Raw genomic sequence first — 9,267 nt, forward strand, 5'->3', positions numbered from 1 at the left:
GCATTTTGTAGACATTACATTTAATAGTCTCAATTTCTTAGACACATCAGTGAATTAGGTACAACATCCATGTTTTAAAAATCAGGAAACTGAGGCTGAGGAAAGTTAACTTCAGATTGATATAAGAATCCCAGGAACAGAACCTGAGATCATAAGGATCATAGGCTGGGTGATGGTGAAGCAGAAGAAAGTAGAAAATTCCAAAGTCTGTAGACCGCCATGCAGATGAATTTTTAGAAGGCAGTTTTATTTCAGGTGGGTGCTCTGAGAGTTACCCACTCAGATGTCTGCGGAGGGCCTGGCTGCCCTTTAAGGGACTTCTGATAGTGGCATTGTCCCAGGGTCAGACTGGCAAAATCATAAGACTTTTCCTCACTTGGAAACCATTTGTGTCCCTTCAAGGTCAAGGCATAGGCTGATGGGGCAATCATGTCCAGCACCCATCCTGAAAAGGTCAGGGGTGTAGACATGGCTCTCCTTAATGCATCCTAAATGACGAGGAAAATCTAAGATTCCCTATCTTCCTGCTCTACTGACCACAGAGAACTCAATTGAAAGGCCATAACACATTTAAGTGTCTGAAATTAAATCTGGAGTTGAAGCAGCAGCATCTTATTACTTTTAATCAGTGCAGTGCCTGAAAGCCCCTTTGGAGAAATCATTATTTTTACCTCTACATGTGAAAGGCAGAACTGCCTCACTACTTCCTCTGGTCCCTGGAAAATGACAGGGGTCTCTTAGGCCTACCTGTCCATCAGACTGGGGCTGCCTTCAACTACTGCCATGGCTAGGGGTTAAGGTCAGATTTAATTCTTAGGGCTGCTTCTTCAGGGTCTCTCACCTTGCATAGCTCTCACCTGTACTTTTCTTAATAAAGGAACAAGATGCTGAGAGATTAGTAACTATAGTACCATTTATTAAGCATCTTCTATATCAGTTAAAGTTTTTAGTAGTAAGCAATCAAAAACTGGTTCTAGCACAAGAGAAATTTATTAAAAGATTTTAGGTTGTGCAGAGAATCTCTAGCAAGGCTAAAGAACAAGGTTTGGAAATGTACAGCCAGGAGCAATGGCCAAAACCTTATGCAGAGGTAGAGGTTACAAGGACACCACAGCTGCCACCCCTGGTCCTGTGTCACAGCTTGAACTGTTAATACTGAGCACTAGATGCTGTATCTAATTTTTTCTGCAACAACAATGAAAGGTAAATAGTATCTTTCCTTTACACATGAGGTAATTGAAGTTCAGGGAAGTTGGATAGCTTGTCCTTAAAGTTAGCTAGGATCTCCAAGCTGCAAGTTCTGTCAGAGTGGGAACTATATCAGTTTTGCTCACCAGTGGAAGCTCAGTTAATATAGCATCTGTTCTATGTTGTTGGAAGTTGATATGGAGTTGGCCCCTGACTCATGGAGACCCAGTGCATAGTGGGATCAAGCCATTGTGATCTGTAGGTTTTCACTGGCAGATTTTTCAAAAGGAGATCACTGGACCTCTCTTTCTAGTCTCTCTTAGTCTGAAAGCTCTGCTGAAACCTGTTTAGCATCACAGCAATCTGCAAGCCTCCACTGAGATTGATGGTAGCTGTGCTTGAGGTGAATTGGCTGGGAATTGAATCCGGGTCCAGAAGGAGAGAATTCTACCACTGAACTACCAGTGCCCCTGCCTATTCCATAGGCAAAAAATTTTTAAAAAAGAAAACAAAACAAAACACCCAACTCACTACTACTCATAACAACCCCTATTGTGTTTCCAAGGCTGTATATCTTTATGGAAGCAGACTGCCTAATCTTTCTTCCATGGAGTGGCTGGTGGGTTTAAACTGCTGACCTTTTGGTTAGCAGCCAATTGTCTTAACCACTACACCACCAGAGCTCTTTGCCTGTTCCGTAAACCAAAAAAAACAAACTCACTGCCATCAAGTTGATTCTGACTCATAGCAACCCCCTTTGGGTTTCCAAGGCAGTAAATCTTTACAGAAGTAGATTGCCCAGTCTTCCTTCTGCAGAGTGGCTGATGGGTTTGAACCACCAACCTTCTGGTTAGTGGTCAAATGCCTTAGGCACTGTGCCACCAGAATGCCTTAGTAGTTGCTAAATATACTTATGGAATCAATAAATGGAGACATTGGTAGAGATGGGTAGTGGTTATTACCTGAACATTACCAACTCTCCTCCATCCCAACACACACACACACACACACACACACACACTTCTCTTTGGTACCATATCCCTTGTCTCTGACCAAAGGGTTGGGCAAATATGCCAAACAGAGAAACCCATAATATTGTATTCTCCTGGTCATAATGATTAGTTCCAAAGGTTGAAGGATATGAATTTGGACTGATGTCCCACTCTATGGAGGAAGTCTGACAGCAATATGACAGAATAAAGCAAGCCTGAAGAGAAAAACAATGGCAAGATTTATGATTTCATTTCCCCATTCATTATTAATATTGATTATTTTACAAGCAAGTGTTATTACTTTAACCAGGAAAGGCAGGTTGAAAGAGGTGACTTGTCTTAGGCAGGGAGTCTTATTTTAGATGTCAGCTCCAGTGGGTCATTGGATGTATCTGTTTCAAGAACTATTCCTAAACTGGAGCAAAGTCTGTATCTCTATTTAACCTTGTTTCCTGTCTCCTTGGCAAGCCTCTGTACATCTTACCTTATCCATTTTTTTTTTACCTGCAGTTTCTCCATTCCCAAGACCTTGCTTGATGAGTATCCGCAGAGCCAATATTTTGGGGATATTTGCTGGTCCAAGGATGTAAGTTTGATGGTAGATGGAGGAAAACAGCCTTCAAGATAGAAACTGTAGATTCTAGTGCCCATAGCATGTTTCAGATGGGGCCTCTCTGAAAGGTCATCCATTGGAAACAATTTATTGTATAGGGAGGGCTCTTATGATGGTCCCTCATTTAGGATAGCTTGAGTAATGGGGACTATTGTGAAGTCACAATTGTCAATGAGGGACTGAAACATGCTTCTTGCAGGAGCATAGCCATAGCATGGAATTTTGTGGACAATAAATGTAATTTGAGATTTAGATGTTTGCTCTACCCAAGGTAGCTCTTGCCTTAGGCCATCTTGCTATATACTTGTGGTATCAGGAGTCCTTCACTTACAGGATTCAATTATCTTCCTTTTGTTTCTACTCCAGCTCCACCACAGACTGCATAACCCTCTTCTTCATCACTTCCATGGACCACTGGCTGGCTCAGAGATTAGTTTCTTAGGGACTGGTATCATTCTGTGGTCCAATCAGTTTTTGTAATAGGACCAATGTCACATGATGTTAGCATGATGACTTATTTGCAGATGGCCTCTAGGGTTGCCTCCTCTGCAGGGGCTGTGAATGTAACTGGGAGGGAAAGGAAGACTTTCTTAGATTTCAATGGAACCTTATAAATCGATTTGTTGATGACTGTGGTCTAAAAAATGGCTTGTATCTAAAGTAAGACTCCTTACCATTCATCAAGTCACCTCCTTTTGGAATCCCTAATTCTCATGTTGCCTGCCTCTCACATCAAGCTTACAACTTGGTTTCTCTCTATGTTGCTGCTTCAGAAATTTCTCTAAAGTCAAGACCACTCAGTTTTGCTCAGGCACAATCAGCATAGTGGAGGAATTACCAACCTTCCTCCCCAGACGAACCCTTAACCAACTGGGGAAGATAAATCAGTGGGTGAAGGCCTTGACCTCTCTTTCCTCTGAGGTCTGTTTGACATGGTTTCTCAAAATTTCCCCAATGAGCCCAAAGAGCTAACCAGTGATGAATGAACCCTGTCTTGGTTTCTCCTTTCCCACTCCCTCACATTTGCCTCTTGATATCACCTTCTAAATAAACTATCTGCATCCAAATTCTTGTCTTGGGCTCTACTTTTGAGGGAATTAAATTAAAACAGAAAGTTTTTATATGCACACTCAACACCTATAAAAATATTCTTTGTTAGAAAGCAGACTGGGACAATATTTTTAGCAATGACAAATTGGACAAAGGGCTAATCTCTAAAATTTATAGTAAATTTCAACAACTTAACAATGAAAAGACAAATAACCCAATTAGAAAATGGGCAAAGGACATGAACAGACACTTCACCAAAGAAGACATTCAGGCAGCTAACAAACACATGCTCATTAGCCATTAGAGAGATGCAAGTCAAAAAAATGTCATCTCACCCCACCAATAATAATAGCAAAATTCAAAAAAACAGAAAACAACAAATGCTGGTGAGAGTGTAGCAAGACTGGAACTATCATACAGTTGGTGGTGTATCATACTGTAAAATGGTGTGGCAAGACTGGAACCATCATACAATTGGTGGTGTATCATACTGTAAAATAGTGCAACCACTGTGGAAAATGGTATGGCACATCCTTAAAAAGCTGGAAATAGAAATTCCATATGATCCAGCAATCCCACTACTAGGTATATATCCTAGAGAAATAAGAACAATGATACAAACAGATATATGTTCATCATAGCACTAGTCACATGCCTATCAACAGAGGAATGGATCAACAAGCTATAGAACATATGCACAATGGAGTACTATGCAAAGTTAGTAAAACATGGATAAAATTAGAGCCCATTGTGCTAAGTGAAATTAGGCAATCATAATGGGACAACATTGTGTGAGACCACTATTGTAAAAAGTCACGAAAAGAGTTTCACACATACAAATATATATATATATATTTTGATGGTTACTGGGGGTAGGTGAAAAAGGGAGGGTAAACCACTATCTAGAGGATAGACACATATTAACTTGGATGAAGGGGGAAAAACAAAAAGCTCTTTGACATGGATACCAAATTTCCCCCATAGGAAAAAATTGCTTGGAGACAAAGTCAGGTTGATAAGACCATAGCAGGAAAGGCCTCACATGTCACGTGTATTGGGCAAACAAGTGGAAACCAGTTGGATTTTCTGGGTATGAAATAATAGAACAATTGGATCAGTCTTGAATGTCCATGAGAATCACCTGCAGAGCTAGACCTCTTAAATAAGACTTCCTAGAATGTCACTTGGGCATCTGTAGTTCTCATATGGAGGCTTTGCTATGCCTATTGATGTGGACTGGCAGAGGTTCCAATATAATATCAATCTATAGTGCAACTCCACTCCTGTCTCACAGGACTTGCAGGTCCAACCTATTCCCATACATTTCTGAGACCATGGAATATGCTGACTTTATGCATCTGTACTTGCCATAGGGTGTCTGAGCCTTACCTATTTGCCATGCTTTTTGGATAGAAATGTTCAGTCCACTTTCCCTGCCCATCCATTCCTGGACCCAACTCTCTACTCAGTCCTTTCATCTTCAAAGCTTTGATGGATCCATTTCTATTTTCCAAGTAGAAGGATGTTCCCACAAGGAAAACTTTCTTGAGCATCTCATCCTCTTGTCCAGAATACTCAATCTCTGTGCCTTTGCTCTCCTCCTTGGGCTGCTGGGCTGTCTTTCCTTTTGAGTCATTATGAAAGCAACCTGCTGCTGCTTTGCCCCATTGTTGGCTGCCTTAGTAACTTTGCTTTTCATAATGAGGCTTAATTGTAAGTTTTATGGACAGACTTATGTTAGGCCACAGGAACCCATCTTGAATCAATTAAAATCAATTAATCACACTGTGATTAACTTTAATTGTGGGATGTTTACAACATCCAGAAAATAACCATTCACATATGTTTCAAGTAATATTTTAACCCCCCTTTGTTGACAAATGATCTATTGCAGTTAAAATTAATTAAATGTTAACATGGTCCCAATTAACATTGCATTAACAATAAAAGATGCCTTGATTGTCAATATTGAACAAAATCTGTGACAATCTACTAATTACAATGTGCAGCATATGTTATTTAAACATGTGGGGCCTGACCTCTTTGCAAATATAGTGATCAATCCTGTCAAAATGTGAGGCCACATTTAAAACTATTCAAAATCTTGAAATTATTGGTGTTGACTTGAGATGAAAAGGAAAATTAAACCTTGTCCACCTAGAAATAATTTTCTAACATTCTCTGTCTTTATTTTGCTAATCCAAGATTTAATGTCTCTAGATTATCATCATTATTCATACATACCCTTTGCTGTCAAGTCAATTCTGACTCATAGCATCCCTACAGGACAGAACAGAACTTCCCCATAGTGTTTCCAAGGCTGTAAATCTTTACAGAAGCGGACTGCTACATCTTTGTCTCGTGGAGTGGCTGTTGGGTCCATACTGCCAGTTAGCATCCAAGTGCTTAGCCATTGTGCTACTAAACCAAAAGAAACCAAACTCACTGCCATGGAGTCAGATCCAATTCATAGTGACCCCTCCTTGGGTTTCGCAGGCAATACACTGTAGACCTAGGAATGGCTGGTGGGTTTGAACCGCTAGCCTTCTGGCTAGAAGTCAAATGACTTAGGCACTATGGCACCAGAGCTCCCATTGTGCTACTTGTTGTTGTTATTTGCCATCGAGTCAGACCTGACTCGATGGGGCTCGATAGCAACCCCTCCTTGGGTTTCTGAGGTAGTATCACTACGGAAGTAGATTGCCCCATCTTCCTTCCGAGGAATGGCTGGTGGATTTGAACCGCCAGCCTTCTGGTTAGCAGTCAAGTGCCTTAGGCACTATGCTACCAGAGCTCCCATTAATACTTCAACTAAAATCCTTTTTTATTTTATTCAATATTTTATATTATCTTTATCTTCTTCAACCCTAATAGGCAGTCTCATTGCCCTCTACCTTGAGTGTTTCTTTATGTAAATTCTACTGCAATATAAATTCCAAACTGCAGTTTTTCAATCTTTTGTTTTTAAAACTAACTTAATAGGATATATGGTTCTATTTCATTCTTTTAAACAGTTTTATAGTAGACAGTCCTTCATTTGCATATTCAAATGTTATCTGTTCCTATCCACATTGGTAATCATTTAGATTGTTTCCAAGAATAGTTTTCACAAGCAACACCGGATTGAATATGTTGTGCTTCTGAATTCGGGGGCTTGTCTGATATACAGGCAGTCCCTAGGTTACAAACATCCAACTTATGGACAACTCCCATTTGCTCTTTAAAAACACACAAAAAAATCCACTGCAGTCCAGTTGATTCAGACTCATAGTGACCCATCAACCTTTTGGTTAGCAATTGAATGCCTTAACCACTGTACCACCAGAGCTCCTTTACTTATCCTTTGTTACTTAAATTTGCCCTCACTTTGAAATGATTGAAACAATCCCTCCTTGCAACAAATTCCTTATCACAATCACCTTCACTTGCTAGTGTGCAGCTTTTAAATCACTGAAAGTACTTCAAACCTTTTCCTATACTAACCCACTGCCATCGAGTTGATACCAAGTCATAGCGACCACCACTGGGTTTCCAAGGCTGTAAATCTTTAAGGAAATGGATTGCCTCATCTTCCTCCCACAGAGCAGCTGGTGTATTTGAACCACCAACCTTCTGGTTAGCAGCCAGATGTCTTACCCACTATGCCACCAGAACTGAATGCAACTTTTCCAACTTACCTGCAAATTTGACTTAAAGATATACTGAGGAATTGATCTTGTTCATAACCCAGGGACTGCCCGGATATCCCTAGGAAAGTAATCATTAAGTCATAGGGCAAGTATAAACTGCACTCCAGAATCTATCATATTTTACATAGGGTGAAGCAGAGCTCTGGGAGCTATTAACTTGCCTAGGTTTGTTCTCAAGTCTTCTGAATCATTGTTGTTGTTGTTGTTATGTGCCGTCGAGTCGGCCCTGACTCATAGCGACCCCTCCTTGGGTTTCCGAGGCAGTATCACTACGGAAGTAGGATTGCCCAACCTTCCTTCCGAGGAGTGGCATAGTCAAGTATTTATTTCACAATATGCTACCATCTCAGTTTCTCTGAGTTCATTGGCAATTTTAAGTAAAATTTTCTAGTATGATAGTTTTATTGTATTGTAGCTTGGAATTGTCTTCATTTTCTCCTTAAGTCAATATTCAATATATAGTTGCAGTTGATACCAAGACATATGTCCTATTGTCAGGCAATGGCATTGAGACTGTAAGCCCAAACTTTCCTCTTCAAAAACATCTGCTTTTGCTATTAGGCAACAACTAGATATTTTGGAATAGGTAATAAAAATATAACAATTACCAATGTGGGATTTCAAGGCTCTTCTCAAGGAAGGAGGCAAAACAATTAAATGATCAAAACACATAATTCTGACATTTATCTTTATAATAAGCTTGCCCTGAAGGGTGTATATGTGTGTCTGTTTAAAAGATAGAACATGATCTGAATCTTCTAAGCTTTGAAGTAGTTTTGGAACTATAGTTCTTTGGGGGAGTTTGGAGAAGATTTGTCTGCTAAAAATGTCATCCTTAGATAAAATATTTTCCTTCTATTTCTCCCCTGCCTCAGTTCGTAGTAATTCCTCAAGTGTTAATTGAGCAACTACTGAGTCCAAGCACTGGATCATAGGCACCGTACACATCCCAGGCCCTGATAATACAAGCCAGATGAAGACAAATGACAAATTAGAGTGCTGAGCCAAGTACATGCGTGAGCAGAGAAGAAAGCCACTACCTCAGTAAGAGTAGGTGGTGAGCAGGGAGGTGATATTTGAGCTGGACTTTAATGGATGTGTAGGAGTTTTTCAGACAGAGAAAGGCAGAAGGGCATTTTAAGGACAGGAGACAGCAGAGCCCCTCTTTATCTTCCTACACATACATCCTCACCTCCTTCTCCTTCTACCCATACAAAAACTGTGTTCAGAAATAATGCAGCATCCCTAAGGGAAGAGGAACAAGTGTTCTACATTGCACCATGCTAAGCATACCCCTCTGGTACTTGTGCCTGTGAAATGCATTTCACGCCTCATCTGTTCCCTAAATGAGATGTGAAAGCAGTTTACACCTCGTTTACATTTGTGCTGTTTTAGAGAACAGCATAAATACAGCTCCATCCAAAGTAATGAAATGAGGTCAGTCACCCTTTTCTCTCCTTGGATTGAATCCACACAGCTCTTCAGATCCTCCCCAGCTGGTGGTGGCTCCTAGGCAACTAGGAATCTACACATGTAGGGAGGGAAGATAGTAAGGGCTCAGGGATCAGTATAGGGAGTGGATGTAATTCAGTTCCTTTAGGGGGAAGGAAATGGCTTTACTTTCAAACCAATATTACTTGTTGGAAAACAAAAACAAAAACAAAAAAAACACCAAACCACTGCCATCTAGGCAATTCTTTTTTTTTTTTTTTTTATTAGGATTTGGGTGAAGATT

This window comes from Orycteropus afer, unplaced genomic scaffold (genome assembly GCF_000298275.1).
Source record: "Orycteropus afer afer isolate SDZICR_OR568_19922 unplaced genomic scaffold, OryAfe1.0 scaffold00218, whole genome shotgun sequence".
Lineage (NCBI taxonomy): Eukaryota > Metazoa > Chordata > Mammalia > Tubulidentata > Orycteropodidae > Orycteropus > Orycteropus afer.